Source organism: Microtus ochrogaster, chromosome 21 (genome assembly GCF_000317375.1).
Source record: "Microtus ochrogaster isolate Prairie Vole_2 chromosome 21, MicOch1.0, whole genome shotgun sequence".
NCBI lineage: Eukaryota > Metazoa > Chordata > Mammalia > Rodentia > Cricetidae > Microtus > Microtus ochrogaster.
The window spans coordinates 35787601-35804706 of record NC_022022.1 but is presented as its reverse complement, the minus strand read 5'-3'; positions in this window follow the sequence as shown (position 1 = coordinate 35804706).

Below are 17106 nucleotides of genomic sequence, written 5' to 3'. Positions count from 1 at the left end.
ACATCTCTTTTAAAGCAGCTGGTTATGTGACTCACATTTTCCAAGATGTTGTAAGCAGATGTGCAACACATCAGGCCGTCATTTTCTAACAGAACTTTTAAGAGAGGTGAGAATTGACAAGGTTGTCCGCTGTGCCAGCTATCCTGAGGGTTCCTGTGGAGATGGAGTTTGCCACCCAAGCTTTCAGTGGCTGCACTTAGAAGTAGTTCTTTGCCAAGCAGAATTAGATAGGGAATGTGAGTGAGGAATAAACTTCTGTGCATGCTCTAAATCAACAGAGCTCGGATGTGTTCGCTACCCTGGCGTAAGTTCATTGACGTGGATAGAGTCGCTCAATCAGATTCAAGTGTCACTTTAAGAAGCCTGGCCCTGGCCTCCCTCAAAGGCGCATCCACCACAGCCCTTTCAATGCTCCCAGTGCTCTGTGTGTGGCTGCATCGTGGCACTTGTTACAGCACACGGGCACTGTCGCTTCCATGATACACCCGCTGCATAGATGCACTCTTTCCATTTTCTAGAACACGGTCTATGGTCAAGAGTTAATGATTATTGCCAAATAAATTACAGAAAGGCTGTCAGGCAACCTGCTTCCTTCTGGTGCAGATAATGATTACAGGAAGTTTTTTTTTTAATTTTTACTTTAAATCCGTCTCTTTGTTCAAATGAGAAAATTAGTACAGTAGATGATCAGACCGACCTTCTCACATGTTGTTCATTAAACATCAGGACCGCTTTTAACTTTATTTAGCTATCTTATCCTAAAATAATTTCAAAGAACAAGAACCTACACTTTCATGGCTATTATACATGATCAGTGTCCAGGTCTATATCTTCTGTCTCTTCTATGTAGCTTTACCTTCTGGTCTTAGTTATGTATGGTCAACTGCAGTTAAAAATGTTAAATTGGAAATTCCTGAAGCAAATATTTCATAATTTTAAAATACCTTTAATTATGATATGTTCTTGCTATATTTATTTCATTTTATTATCAACTTCTTACACATTTCATTTGTAATCTAAACTTTGCCACAAGAGAAATATTATATATCCAAAGTTTGGTGCTGTGACTTGAAGTATCTGTGCAATGGGCATCTCAGAACGTTTCTCCCACTGGACTAGGGGTACTGCTGAAACTGAATTAATCCTATTACTCTCACCAAATTATCTGCCAATGTCATTTTTCCTGTGGATATTTAATTCATTAATCAAATACTTATCGACAGGTCTATGGTTGTGCCCAGGTTGTCCTATGCACTAAGAATATAGAAATCAGTAGAGCACAATATATATAAACGTTGTGTGTGTGTGTGTGTGTGTGTGTGAGAGAGAGAGAGAGAGAGAGAGAGAGAGAGAGAGAGAGAGAGAAAGAGAGAGATGCCTTATGTGTCTACAGCAAGACTTTTCTGTCTTCTATTATTTTCTGCCTTATTGCCTCTAGACAGTGACTCTCATGAAACTGGAAGCTTGCCCTTTGGGCTAAGGCCAGCTAATCAGCGAACTCTTGGGATCCACTTGTGTCTGCCCTCCAAGGCTGTGATTACAGACATGCACAGTCAATGATGACTTTTTTTATGTGGAGCTGCAGATTTGAACTCAAGTCCTTATGCTTACAGAGCAAACGCTCTTCCTCACTGAGCCAAACGCCCAGCTCAGCACATAAATACATTTGGGTATTAAGATCACAGAAAGAGTATGTGCTTACATCAACAGGATAAAACACACTTAAATTGATCTGTTTCACTTCAGTTTCTAGATAACCATTTTTTATATGACAAAGGCCTAACTTTGGACAGTGGTTATAAACGTAGGCGTGCACAACCCCTGAGAAAAATAGATCATTGACAGCAATTGCTGCGTCTCTGAACTGTTCAAGGAAAAGGATCAAGGGAAACGGGCTAGTGGCTCAAAATGAGAATGTCCAGGAAAGATTAATGTCTGACTACAAACACTCCCATTATTCATGGAGAGAACCTGCCCCCCCTCCCTCATATGGGCAGAGGCAACTGTTCCTTGGAATTCTTGTCATACAAGACAAAGCAAGTTACCAAGCTGGTGATGTCACCAGGTATATGGTGCAACTTGTAATGTGCTTCTGTGAGGTCAAATGCTCTTGTCCTAGCCTGCTGTGGCTGGACCTCAGGCGAACATCTTGTCCTATCTGTCACCACTGGTGTTTATCAGCCCTTTGGAGAGAACACCCATGACTCAGACTTTTGGCTCTGAGGAGAAGCTGTATCTACTAGTCCAGTGGGGACCCATCTATTGTACCTTCATTTGACTTTCATAGCATTCCTTTTTGTTCCAGACGTATCCCTTTAGGGATTTGTTCTGCTGAAAGTCCTCTTTTAGCTTCTCCATCAAGGAGCTGAGATAAACTTTATATCCCACATGCCATTGTCCTAGCCTGTGGATGCTGCAGGGTAACATCAAAGGCCTTAGTGATTGAGTTGATAAGAGAGGGAGACTAAGACAACTCCCAGAATGCTAGCCTGCAGGGGTCAGCCTACAGTAGCTCTGCAGATAAAGTCAACAGAAACCATTATACTTAAGTGTTAACAAAGTCACTTGGAGCAGCAGCGTTGGAGGTATGGTGGAGCATTCAGGCTGTACGACCTTCATAAAATCAAAGGTGCCACCTTAAAGATTAAGAAGGTATGTACTCTACAGATGTACATGTGGGTTGTGGCAGACAGCAGGTTTCCTTGGGAGCTAGCAAATGATGAACAGTCAAAGGACCAAGAAATGCCAACATGGTAGAGCTGTGGGTGTCATCAAGAGGCTGGCCTCAAATGTTTGGTTTTTTTTTTTTTCTATTCTGATGATTGAAATGCTATTGACATTGAGTGCCCTGTAATGAAAGGACATTTATGTTTAAAAAAATATGTGTATGTATACATGCAGAGGCCGGAAGTCAACAACAGGTGTATTCCTCCATTCTTCTCTGCATTAGTTTTTGAGGCCGTGTTCCTCCCTGAAAGTAGTGCTCATCAATCTTGTTAGACAGGCTGAGCAGTGAGCTCATGGGATCCTCCTCTTTCTTTCTACCTCCCAGTGCTGGGAATACATTATGGCTGGGGTGTTGGTAAGCTCTCTCCAAACTCTACAAAGGTTTATAAAACATTGTCTCTCTTAGGACGCCCAGCTGTTCATTATTCTACAGAGAATATCTTTACTTGGCTTGTAAAATCGCCACTGATGCTGCAGACTCTGGACATTTGCAAGGATATCTTATCCAAGGCTGTGTGGACCTCTTGCAAGGTTTCATCTTCAAGGAAAGTTAAGAGACTTTCTTCCTACTGGTCTTTCACCGAGTGCCATGGGTCCCTTCTGCAGGCCCATGGGTTCATCAGCATCTGAGTCTTCCGTGTGACTACCCTGACTCACGGGTCCTTCCCACTCATGGTCCTGGAATCAAACAGAGGTGTCAAACTTGAGCAGACAGGTTCTAGACGTCATTCGCTTCCTTACTCCAGTGTCTAATCTTCAGTTTTTTTCTATTTCCTGTCTGCAGATGAAGATCTTTGTGTGCTGCCAAGGGCAGACTCTGACTTGTACTTTTAAATCTGGTGATTAATTACCGCTATCTTCATAGTCTTTTTTAATGCACCAATAATACCTAACAGCAACCATTTAATTCCATGATCTTTGTAACTACTTCCTCTACACTTCATAAATGCCTCTTCATGGTCCAGTAACCCAGAGCCCATCATTAGCTCTGCTAAACAGTTGCCCTGTTACAGCCTGCCCGCTACTATCAATACTGCACCTAGTTAAACCCCTTCCAAAGTCCCACTGGAGAGAGGTTCCCAGTCCATTTCTCATTCCCATGTCCTGGGCTGAGTTTCCTGGAGGCAAATCCCTCTGCAGAGATTACACATAGCCAGTTCATTTGGGTGCATTCCCAGAGTAGCACCTATGCAGAACTGAGAAAAGAACATTGGGAAGAGAACTTGGCGGCAAAAGCTATCATGGCCGATCCCATGGTGGTGGCTTTGCAAGTGGATGGCCCTTCACAGGTGTTCATTTAAAGTAAGGAGCCTGGAGCCCCTGGAGCTCCATGGTAACCAGGGAGTATAGATACAAGCAGCCCTTGAAAACGGGACACGACCTTGGGTGGTGATCTACTTTTGGTCCCAAGTAATTCCCAGAGAAGGCTGTAGCTGAGATCTGTGAACAGTCAAGTTATCATTATTTATGTCTTCCAGGGAGAAGGAAAGAGCTGCTGCTCCTAAGGGGTGACCTGGGGGTGGCCTCTGATATCATTGTTTACAGGTGCTGGGAGAGGGGGGCACCAAGAAGACTTTAAGGAAAAAGAAAATGTGGATGTGTTCATGCTCTCCTCTGCCCCTTTCCCCAGCTCCCTGCTACTTTCCAGTTCAACCATAATATAGAAGGAGCTTTGGAATCCGAGAGACCTGCTTTCAGATAAGAGCCTGAAAGATGCTAGCTGTGTGACTTTAGACAAGATCTTCAAACCTGTCCCTTGGTGTAGAGTCTGTGAGGGGAGGCTGCGAAGCGTTCACTTGGGCTGCTTGTGATTAGAGAGCCACTAACGGTAGCACTGAGTTTTCAGACATGCAAGGGGCTTTCCTTCGGGCTTCATGTGTACAAACTCACTCGTCAAACCAGCCTAGGAGATGTGGGATACCTTGTCCAAGATCTCAAAAAGCACTGTGACAGGATTAGGGACTCAGGCTGCCAGTGTCCTCTTGGTGGTTTTAAGCCTTTGATTGTTGCTTATGGTTCAGTTTCTTTAAATGAAGCATTTTAATAGAAGAAGTTGTGTATGTAGAATAGCACACAGTAGGCGCTCAGCAGACGCAACTGTCCTAGTTTCCTCTTGGGCAGATTTCTAGAACTGTCTAGAGAGGGGCCTTCTGTCTCCAGGCCTTGCTGAATGTCCTGTCTCCTCTTCCCTGGTGCTTCCTAAGAGCCTTACCACCTGTGGTGAAGTCATACCATGAGCACTTGAGGCCAATCCCATCTGCTTTATTCATGAGCTATATTCAAGTACTGCATTTGTAGGTGCAAAATATTCTTAATATATTCACTTATTAAATAAAACTGTGATAATGGGCACACGCATAGGTCAAGCCACTGGTTTTTGGTGGTGCCGTGTTGCTCTTTGAATTGTTCAGTGTGTTCTTACTTTGTTGTCTACCCATCTTTTCTTCCACTTGGTGTAGTTGGGGTTGTGTTTCCGGTGGTCACTCGACCAGGTGCCAGTGAATCCTAGGCTCAGATGGTTGCTCCTCATGGTGGAGTTGGGGCCATGAGGGATGTCACTTGGCGGCAGAGCAAAGGTTGGGCACACGCCTGCGAACCTTCTTTACCTGCTAGCTGTGGTGGAGGTAGGGCAGGACGGGCCTTCCTTTCCTTCTGGCTCCCATGGAGGTCTCGTGTAGGTGGGTGGGTGGGCCTTCCTTGCCTGTTGGCTCCAGTGGAGGTCAGACACAAGAGGGCACACATACATTTGTCAAAATGTATTGACTTTTTGTGCATTTAAGTGAATTAAATTTTACTGTATGATAATCCATTCTCAATAAAGTTGGCTAAAATAGTTTCAACTTAGAGAAAAAATAAACAAGGCTCTATAATCCATTGAACTAAGCAGAGAGACAAGAATTTTCTATCACAAGAAAGGGACTCTAGTTACTAATTAGGTCATTCTTCACAGAAAGATTAAGTTTCTGTGAAGATCATGTAACAACTCAAGCTAGATGTTTCTTTAATTGGTTTATTGGTTCCTCTCAGCTGCTTCTATTACTCAGAGAATACTTTGAGTTATGTTTAATTTTAATATTAATCACATTAAATTTTCTAGGAAATTGATATGCCTTGATAGCAAAGGTATACTGATCATATCCATAAAAGTCAGTAGGCAGGAGATAGCGTCCTGTTTTGTAGTTCCAAATGTGCACATAGAACAAACTGTCAGCCATGCTAACACAGACTTCACTATTATATGAAGTCTGGAATAAAGAAGAGGCCTTTGATACCTCTCATTTTCTTTTTTTTCCTTTTCCTTTTTTTTTTTGTTTGTTTTGATACCTCTCATTTTCTGGGGGTTGAAAGTAATGTGATTTTATGTTTTGATTACACATAATATTTGAAGTTATGCCATTCTGTTTGAGAAAACAAAATTATATCTAGTTAAAAATCAGTGATGAAAGCCAGGTGGTGGTGGCTCATGCCTTTAATCTCAGCACTCAAGAGGCAGAGGCAGGCGGATCCCTGTGAATTAAAGGCCAGCCTGGTCTACAAGAACTAGTTCCAGGACAGCCTTGAAAGCTACAGAGAAACCCTGTCTCAATTACAAACAAACAACAAACAAAAAACCAAAATTCAATGATGAAACTAGGCCTGGGAGTGTACACCTATAATCCAAGCTACTTGGGAGGCTGAGTCAGGAGAATATTTTGAGCCAATGAATTCAAAGCCAGCATAGGTAACATCCCAAGAGCCTATCTCTTTAAGCAACAACAATGATAAAATCAACTATTAGAATAAATATTGAAAATATTTCACAAGAGAACTTGAGTTGGTTTCCTTTTGTTAAATTTATTTTGAAAGTATTCTATGAGAGAACTTACCCTGTTTTTGTTGTTGTTAAATTTATTTATTTTTAATTATGTATATGTACATGTGAATGTGGGTGCCCCTAGGTGTCATAAGAGGGCTTTGATGTCCCCTGGAGCTGTAGTTAGGGGCTTGTGAACAAAACTCCTGAAATCTGCAAGTTCAGTATGAACTGTTAACTGATGAGCTATCTCTCCAGCCTGTTGACTTAATTTTCTAGAACAAATTGTTTCTCATTCTAAGAAGATAATGTGTTGTATCTGATCTTTCAAAAATTAATAGCAACAATATCATAGATATTATTTTGTTAAAACTGTATAAGGAAATGATTTATCTTATGATGTTTTTCTTGTGCCTCTCACGTTTTTTCTATTTTTACGGAAGTATTTCCACAGGATTCGGGTTGCAGAATTAGCACTGGGAATCTGGGGGTGGGGAGAAGACAGGGTGTTGAGGGCTGGGAAGATGATTAAAGTGCTTCCTATGCAAGCATAAATACCTGAGTTCAAATCCCTAGCACTCACGTAAAAATGATTGGCATGCTTGCACATATCTGTGAACATAGTGTTGTCAGAGACATGCTTTACAAGTAGATATGTACGTGTGTCAATCGTTGATGGCTGGATTATCTAACAAGCACTGAAAGGGGTAGTGAATCTGTCCATTGTCTTGTCAAGAGTCTATCATATACCTGGAACCCCTCAAATATTCACTGAATAGAAAAATTAAAGCAAGGGAGAAGCCGGGGAGAGGGTTGATAACTACAGTTTAAACTTCATGGCTTATATGAAGGCCAGGGATTCAGCCCCCCTCCCCTTGTTGCCTCAAAACAATGCCCAAGCAGAATCAAGTCTTGGGCTCTTTAGAAATAAAGAATCTCCAGTCCCACAACTCCTAAATCTGCACATTAACAAAATCTATAGGTATTTGTTGTGATTTAGTCAGAGAAGTCTTGTTTTCTATTTGTGATTCCTTTTGGATTACTTGATCCAGTATTCTTTCATAACTTTAATCTTCTTAGGCTGTACCTAACTCTTTCCTGAACCCCTAAAACTTCCTATATCTGTCTTCTCTGTAGCATCTAATACATGCCAAATATACTAGGAATCAAGGAAGGGTGCCTGTTTTCCTGTTCCAGGGCCAGAGTCTCCTTCAGAAGCACAGCCAATCCAGAACAGAGATAATCTTTACAGAAAGGCTTGAAAACTCCTGTATTTGTTTCACCAACAGCGTACTACGAATACAAATTTATATAAAAAAATCATGGCAATCACTCATGCTTGTATAGCATGCCCAGGGGTCACTGTGTTCTTTATTTGCTTGAAAACTGTGTTCATGTGACTTTTGTTATATGGAGAGTGCCACATATGTTAATTAGATCACATTTATATATACACTCACACACACACACATACACACACACATACACACACACACACACACACACACACACACACACACACACACACACACTTCAGCAGCAGTTAGGTGGAACACAAATCTAAGTCTTCAAATCCAGCCTGCTGCTTTTAAGAAGTCTTTCTAGAAACCTCTCAACTTTGACTTTCCTGTCATTGACCAGAAATGAGTGCACAACAACACTTACCTGTGAACGAGGCTGACACAGACAGGGTCTGGCTTGGGTGGCAGTGTGTTCAGTCAAGCATACTTTGTTTGTTTGTTTGTTTTATTCCTAAAAAATAAATATTTTCAAGAAACTAATAATACTTTTGGTACATAGTCCAAAATTGCCTAACTTCATTATCGCATATATGCTTCTGCTACCTGTAGCCACATCCTGGCTTTTCTAGGACCCGTTAGCTCTGCAATATTCTCTTACAAAAATGCTGCCCTTTCCCTGTCACTGTCCAACCAGGGGTGCAGATATGATTCAGACGGCTCACAAATTTCCAAAGCTGCTTCAAGAGCACTTGTTAGTATTCTCTACAATTCCTCATTCTTAGGAGCCATGATGATCCAGCTGCATGCTGCCTGTTCTCGGTCACCATCTGGCTGTGCTTCTTGCATAGCTACACACAGGCCAGAGGTTCTTCCCCAACCCCAGTACCAAATATTATTCCCATAGCTTCATGCTCTCAAGGAACTGGTCTCTAAAGGGTGGTTTGGGGATCTGAGGTGTCAGCACAAAGTGACTCAATAGCAGATATGAGAAAAGCAGCTGTCTCCTATTAGGCTGGATATTTTTTGTTTTAAAAAGTGTTGTTTTTCTTGAAACTTTATTTGTGTCACTATAGAAAGATGTATTATTACTTTGAAATTAATGAATATATTATTAATCTGTCAATTTAAACTTGTATAGTAAATATACATGGACAAAATTTTTATAGTTCTCTAAAATTTTAAGCAAGTAAGCTTTCCTGAGACCAGAAAGTTTCAGAAATGCTGAGACAGGTAAAAAAAGAATGCATAAAATTTTTAAAAATAAAAGAAAGGGGAAAAAAGATAATATCACAGGCTTCACTTCTTAGCCTGTTTCTTAGCACGTATGTAATGTGCAGTGGAGGAAGAAAGGACAAAGCCCATGTTTGATGCTCCCCTCAAGTGCCCAGTGTATGTAGTGTCCTGGAAACACCTCCAACCAGATTCTCAAGGATGCCTCAGGCTCTTCATGTCCAACAAGAAATTCCACTATTTTCTCTCAAACAGCTTCTTGTTGGTTCCAGAAAATAATACCCCAAAGTGCATTTAACAGTTTATTTTAAAAGCCGGAATACAAAAGCAAATTTTCATGCCACTTCTTCTGTTTCTATATTGGATAATTATATTGACACGCTCTGTTATTCCTTGTTTTGTAGCAGCTGTGAGCTTCAGGGTTCTGCTTGTTTCCACCTCCTCTGTGCTGAGATTGCAAACATGTCGGGCACGGTACCTGGGTTTTTGTTCTGGGCATCAAACTCAGGTTTTCAAGTTCACATGGCAAGCGCTTTACTGACTCAGCTACATCAGCAGCTTCCCTGATCTGCGTCTAAGACAAACCAAGACACAGGAAGGCTAGGCAGTGTGTCTGACTTTTCGGTCAGGACAATAGATCCACAGAGCATTGTGCAATAAAGGATCAATTACTGTATGCACACATTCAGTATTATGAATTTCCAGGGAATGAGGGTCTGAAAGGGAAGTGGAAAATAGGGTGGGCCAGTCACCAGTTAGTCTGAAAACACGAGCACATGTGGACCCCCCCCCCCATGGACTGTGAATGTATTGTCAGGACAGTCTCTGGAAAGCTTTGCCGTGGGTGGGTTTGCATCTGGTGTCTGGTGATGGCTACAGGGCTGCTCCTGGCTAGGGAAACTTGAGCTGAGAAGAGCTGAAAGTGGAATGGTTTTGAGTGAGGAGAAGTTGGGGCCATCCAGTGCCTCTGACTGCCTGCGCTCTTCATGGCTGTGAGGATAGGGGAGGGCAATGGCTGCTTTCCCACTTCCGTCTCTTAAGTCGTGTGCAGCTCCTTATTTGGTCAATGTAACAGAACTCTTCAAGGAAAGAGAATGAATGTGAAATCTGACTCCCAGGTTAGCCAGGTTAGGAATGAATCAGCACTCCTCAAGTCTTCAGGACACGGCTTGTGAGGAGTCTGGCCAGGACTCGAACCCAGGCACCCCGGCCCAGTCGACAGCATCACTGCCTAAAATTTGTGGCTTCACATTCTGCATCTGGAGGACTTTGCCTATTTGGGTTTCCACACATTTGTGTATTCCATCCTTTCTGTTAGCCTCCAGGATCTGTGGGGATCTGACTCTGGGATGCCCGTCTGATGCTCAGCCCCGTAGCATTCCTGTGTTAGATGCTATGCTATGTACACACTGGTGCTGTTGACTTTTTTTCCCCTTCAGCTAAGATGTTTGGTTTAAATGCTTCTTATGTGGTAGCATAACAATGTGCATGGCTCCTTGAGATTCTGCACAGAGCCCTTGTGAGGACAGAGGTCTGTCTGTCTGCTCGCTGTACATACACATCACCTAATACCGTATCTATACTTTAAATTAAATTACAAGTACCGAATCACATCCTTTAGTGATTATTTATTAATTCATTGAACTGCTTTTGTGGACTATGAACCCAAGAGAAGAATTTTTGTCTTGTTTTATGTAGCCTCGGTATCTAATGGATATAGCATTTGTTGAATTAATGAGGTCCAAAGTCAAGACATTTGAATATGTTTTGTATGTGGTTGACAAAAGACAAAGAGAAAGAAAGTACTCATATAAATTGATTTGTATTCAATATTCCTAAGCTTAGATCATTAGAGTTATCGCCATCTTTGTTCCTCTTTTCAGGCAGTTACTAAGGTAAAGTTGTGCTATGAAATTCTATATTTGGTTTTTCTTTCTCTGATTATGGTGACATCACAGTAAGTGTGGTTTCTTAAAGGATTCAATGATAACCCTGCCATATCGATGTGAGTGAATAGTAGTTGCTGGGGGTGGGGGCAGAGTGTGACTCCTGCCAATTCTTGCTGGTCATTACCATTGGGAGAGCGTGTTCATCAGTCATATGGTATGCAAGATCAGATAAATTCCAGGGGATGAACTCTTTGCAGAGTTCGCGTACAAGGAGCCTGCAGGGCAGAGATAACAGAGAGACGTAGTGTCAGGTGTGGTCCTCTGGTTTCACACTGGATTCAGTAGGGAAACTGAAAAGTGAAAGAATATGCCAAGCCTTAAAGTGAATTCTAAATCTTCTAAATCCATCCATGAGAAAAAAAAATGGAAGAGTAAATGACACAAACTGCATTGTGATCAATAAAATACTCTGTAATATCGTACGATGGCTGTGTTGGCATGCTACAAGCGAGGTGAATGAACCACTATGATGCACAGAATCCCGGTGTTGGTCACCTAAAGCAGCAGGAGGGGTAAGTCTTTGAGAAATAAAGGAGGAAGTCTTCATTGGAAAGTTTATGAATATGGGTTGTTTGCATTTGCTTCTGAAGGTTAATTATAATGTAAGATTTTATACCTTTAGTAGGTGTGTCAATCCAAACAAGTGCTGGCCAGGCTGCCATGAAACCCAAGATGCTTATGATATGTACACAAGTGTGGAAATTCGAATGGAGAGTTCTTTGTTAAACAAACACGGTCAAAGTGGAAGTGTAAACAGGGTTGCAATTCACAATACATCCAGTTGTTCCCCTGTGATTGTTATTTTTTCCACCATCACAGTGAAACCCATATGATATCCGCAAACCAGATCTGAGCTAAAGGATTTTAAAAGATCAGGCTTCACAAGCAAACAGCGTGTGTGTGCATGTCTGGCGTGGGGGACAGGGAGAAGTATGACAAAGTCGCATGACTGGCTATTCACAGAATTCCCTACACCTCGAGAATGACATAGATGGTCATGGGGGAATGCAACTGTTCTAATCTCCTTCTATTTCTAAGTCTGTTCCTTTTACTCTGACATAGTCTTCATCTGCCTTTTATAAAGGAGTCAGATTCTGGTATCAGGGATTCCACTTGTACTACTTTTAGACATAGATAGTCTCTATGGAATATGACGGAGTAGAGTGATGTCTGATCACGGCTACACATGAGTGGCTTAATGTATAACATGTATGATGTGTTGATGTGTATGTTTATGTGCATAGATGTGTTTTTGGAGGGTCTAAGAGGTTGGTGTTGGGATGGGTGTGTTCCTTAATGGCTAATCACCTTATATGTTGTGTTATGGTCTCTCATTTGAACCCACAGACCATCCATGTAGCTGGCCAGTTTGCCCTAGAATTTCTGGCAGGCTGCCATACTTGCCCCACAGATAGTAAGCATTAAAAAAACACACACAGCATATCTAATGTTAATATTTGGTTGTTTGTTTGATAGGTAATAGAAGTGTGTTTGAGAAAGCAAATCTATATTTTGTTATAAAAAACTTGATAGATAAAATAGTAATGCTAGAATTGATACAGTTGGTTACCTTACATTATTACCATTTATCAAATCTATGCTCTATTCCAAGGTGCCAGATTACTAATTTTGTATTTATTCATTTGAATACACACACACACACACATATGATCACACACATAGTATCGTCTTGGGTCTGGAAGTCAGTGAAGTGCATAAATATTTGAACTCAAACCCACAGGATAAAAGCTGCATGTGATGGTGTGTGCTTTTAATTCCAGTGCTGGAGAGATGTGGGGAGAAGTGGATACCTGTGTCTCACTGGCCAACCAGCCTAGCTAACTTGCAAAGTCCCCAGTAAAGAAGAGACCTCATTTTTCAAAAGTTAAAAAAAAAAACCTACACTCAGACTGAGGAATAATACCTGAGGTTATCCTCAGGCTTCCACACACATTTGTATCCACCTACACATGAGAACTGAGATGAACATACATGCACATACATGCACACACGTGTACACACACACAGTGTAAGTCTGTGTTCAGATGAATAAGAATGCTTTGTGTGTGTGACTGCTTTCTTAGTATCACATGTTTTGATAGCTAACTTTCACCACATGCAAATAATAATTCTTGAATTCCTGAGTCAGAAATAAGGAAATTTTACAACATCCCTTTCTGCTCCAACAGAACTATCCACACTTGAATAAACACACCTTATCTGGGCTCTGCCCATCCTACACCAGCCCAAATCACCAGTCAGGATGGTTCATGCCATTAGAGATATACCATTTTCCCCCTTAACCTTGAGGTAAAACACTTGTGTTCTCTCCTGTCTTTAAAATTATTTTTATTTTTTATAAATCTAGAATAAAACTCTCTCTATCTTGCTGCCTACCCAAACAGTGTGTAAGATATTAATTGTTGTTTCAAAACAGCCCTTTGTACAGTAGCTGTACCAGGTGGGAATTAGACCACTAAAATCTGGCTCTGTGAAGTTCTATGGTCACTTCATTCTCAAGGTAGGCTGCATGATTCTCATGTGCCAGGTGCAATACTAAATGAGGAGATGATTAAAAGGCACAGATTATGTAATATAATAAAGTGAAAATAAACTAAGGGGAATGGAGAGCATTGGATGACAGGAAAGACTTGGTTGGGGTCTGCCGGAGGAGTTTTGGATGATGAAGGAGCAGTAGGCAGGGTCCACGTGTGTGGCAGAGCAGCCAAGGGGTATTGTAGGGTATGGAGAGATGCTTCACCAGCAGACTGCAGCCTTGCTCTCTTTGGGAAGAGATGTGGACGCCAGAGGAGGATGAGCTGTCAAGGTCCTCCTGAGATGCATGGGGTTACCTACCGTGAGGCATAGAAGAAAGTCAACATTTTTTTCCTCACTTGGTGAGCTGCAACTCGATCTTTGATACCTCGTGCCATTTTTGCTCAGAATGTATTTAGTTCAGTTTAATGGACAGAGCTACCTAACAAAATTACAAACCTGACCAGTGCATTGGCAACAGAATTCTGTCTCAAAGAGGAAATGTATTTAAAGTGTGACCTTCTCCTATCATCCCCGCCTTTATTTCTGGGGAGTTGTTTGTTCATTTGTTTATTTTTCTGTTTTTTGTTTAGTTTCATGGGAAACATCATCTCTCTTTTGGTTCTTTTCCCCTTTGACTTTGGTTCTTTAATATTCACTCTCATGAGAGTAGCATAGAGCCTAGCACAAAGGTTCTAGAATTCAAGGAGCACTTACATTTTCTTCTGCATTAGACCCTAAATGTCACCACGTTAGTGATTCTGTGGCGTGGAAGTCCACACATGGAGTAAACATAGGACTGAGAAGTCCTTAGAGTCCGATTCAGGTGTCAGCTTGACACATCTGGAAAGAGGGAACTTCAGCTAGGGAATTTCCGCCATTGAACTGGCCCACGGGCATAACTGTGGGGGCATTTTCTTGATTGCAAATTGATGTCTCCAACATTCAAGGGTTCCACCCCTTGTGGGGAATGACATCCCTGGGTGGATAGGCCTGAACTACACAGGAAAAGTAGCTGAACATGAGTCTGAAGGGACCCGGTAAGAAGCCGTGGCCTGCGGTCTCTGCGTTTTTCCAGTCTCCAGGTTTCTGCCTTGTAAGTCAAGCTGCTGCTGGTCATAGTATTTATCACAGGAACAGAAAGAAAAGCAGCACGAATTGTCAGCAGTATTCCTAACATGTCTTCTTGCCTTTGACACAGTTTTATTCACTATCATTTGCAGCGAGTCTTTCTCTCTCCCACCAGCCAGCTACCAAATCACGACATGAAAGTTTATTATGAATTAGGAAAGCTTAGCCAATAGCTTAGGCTAGTTTCTAACTAGCTCTTATAACTTAAATCAACCCATTTTTATTAATTTACGCACTGCCATGTGACTCAGGGCTTGTTACCTCATCTCCTACATATCGTGTTTCCTCTGCATCTCCTTGTGACTTTACTCCTCTTCTTCCCACCATCCTGTGCCTGGTAATTCCACCTAGCTGTTGGTCATTCAGACTTTTTTTTTTCTTCCATTAGATTATTTATTTATTTTTTTTAAATTTATTTATTTATTAAGGATTTCTGCCTCCTCCCCGCCACCGCCTCCCATTTCCCTCCCCCTCCCCCGATCAAGTCCCTCTCCCTCATCAGCTTGAAGAGCAATCAGGGTTCCCTGACCTGTGGGAAGTCCAAGGACCGCCCACCTCCATCCAGGTTTAGTAAGTTGAGCATCCAAACTGCCTAGGCTCCCACAAAGCCAGCACGTGCAGTAGGATCAAAAACCCGTTGCCATTGTTCTTGAACCAATCAGAGTGATAAATCTTCACAGTGCACAAAAAGATTATTTCACAACAATCACAACAATCATTCCTAAGGCTGGCACTATGTTAAATACTTTTTTTTTTCCTTTTTCAATATCAGGGCTTGAACACAAGGTCTTGTAACTTATTAGGCCAAGGCTCTACTTCAAGTTCTAACCCAAACCTTTCCTCTTTCCCCCATATTGATACGAGTCTCAGGGTTTGGAATAGCTAGGATTACAGGCTTGTGCCACCAGGTTCAGCTTTTAAAGCATTTTAAATTCATGTCCAGCACAATCTCTGAGACAACTTTCAATCACTTCCATTAATTTAGAAATATTTGGTAGAAAAAAAAGGTTTCAGTTAATATGATTCAAACCCCATCCTTTTCGAGTGGCTTAAGCAGAGAGCTGCTGTCTCTTTTTGTGCTTCTGCTGCTTCTGTGCTTCTATTTTCCAGTCCGTGAGGAAACTGCTCTGTATGCTTCTTCCGGAGGAGCACACGGTAAATATACTGTGAGTCAGGGAGAATGTGGAGACGCTCCAAACTGGCAATCACCGCAGAAGGAAAAAGTCATCAGGGACATGAGACTCAAAAGAAACAGATGTAAGAATGACTTTTTATAAGTTTTGTTACAGAATTTTTCCTAATTCTCCACTTTTAGAAATTATGTAGGTGTACGGGTCAGCATGGTCCAGGAAAAACACACACAGACACACACATACACATGTAATACACACATACACACATATATACACACACATGCACACATACATGCACATATACACAAACATACACACACATACACACAGAGACACACACACCAAGCTGACTCTTAAAAATTAAAAAAGACGAAAGGGACGGTTGTGGTGGTAAATGCCTGTAATCCCAGAAAGTGGGGGCAGAAGACAATGGGTTCGAGCTCAGCCTGGGCAACCTCACCTCAAACTAAAAAACAGAAAGGGAAAGGGAGGGGGGCTTTAAAAATAGTACTAGAGAAATGACATTTTATCCAAATGTGATTTCAAAGAAAATGAAATTACTTTCCTATTTTTATTTCCCATTTTTTCATAGTTCATGGTTTACTTCTTTTTAAAAGGCAGAATTCTGGTTTCCTTCAAGATGAATTAATTTGTTATAGGACTATAAATTCTATGCTATTTATTAGTGCGTAATTGAGGCTACTTTATATGAAATCAAATAAGATCAGAAGAAAATGCCAAAGATTTTTAGAATATAACAGTAATTGGATGATGGTTTATGTATTTATTTATTTTCATAGTGATTTTATAGAAATGAGAAAAAATGCAGAATACATGCCAAAGAACAAGAGCATAGTAGATGAGTACTTTAAGACCGTCATTGATATATTTGTCAGAGTGAATTACAAAAGTATACCAATCCAAACCAGTATGTATCAGATAATAATAACCATTTATAATTAACATTCGTTTTTTCGTATTAAATATAAAATGCCAAATTTAATATAATTGATGTTCTTTTTTAAAATATTTCATACTATTTATGTGGAGGACACAATCATAAAATAAGGGGACTTGGAGCTCTTTTGAACTGTCCTTCTCACCACTGAAATTCCCTGTAGCAGAACTCATCAATAGTTCGGAGCTTAGACTCCCTCTGCTTTATCATGCAATCTGTTTCAAAACATAATCTAATTCTGATCTAAAAAAACCTATTTTAGAGGGCACAAAAGATTTTGAATAAGGTATGGAGAGAGTGGACATCCTTGTCGTGTAATGGGGATGTTCTTTCGGGAATTCACCAAGGCCAGCTGGCCTGAGTCTGAAAAAGCATGGGATAAAACCGGACTTGCTGAACATAGCGGACA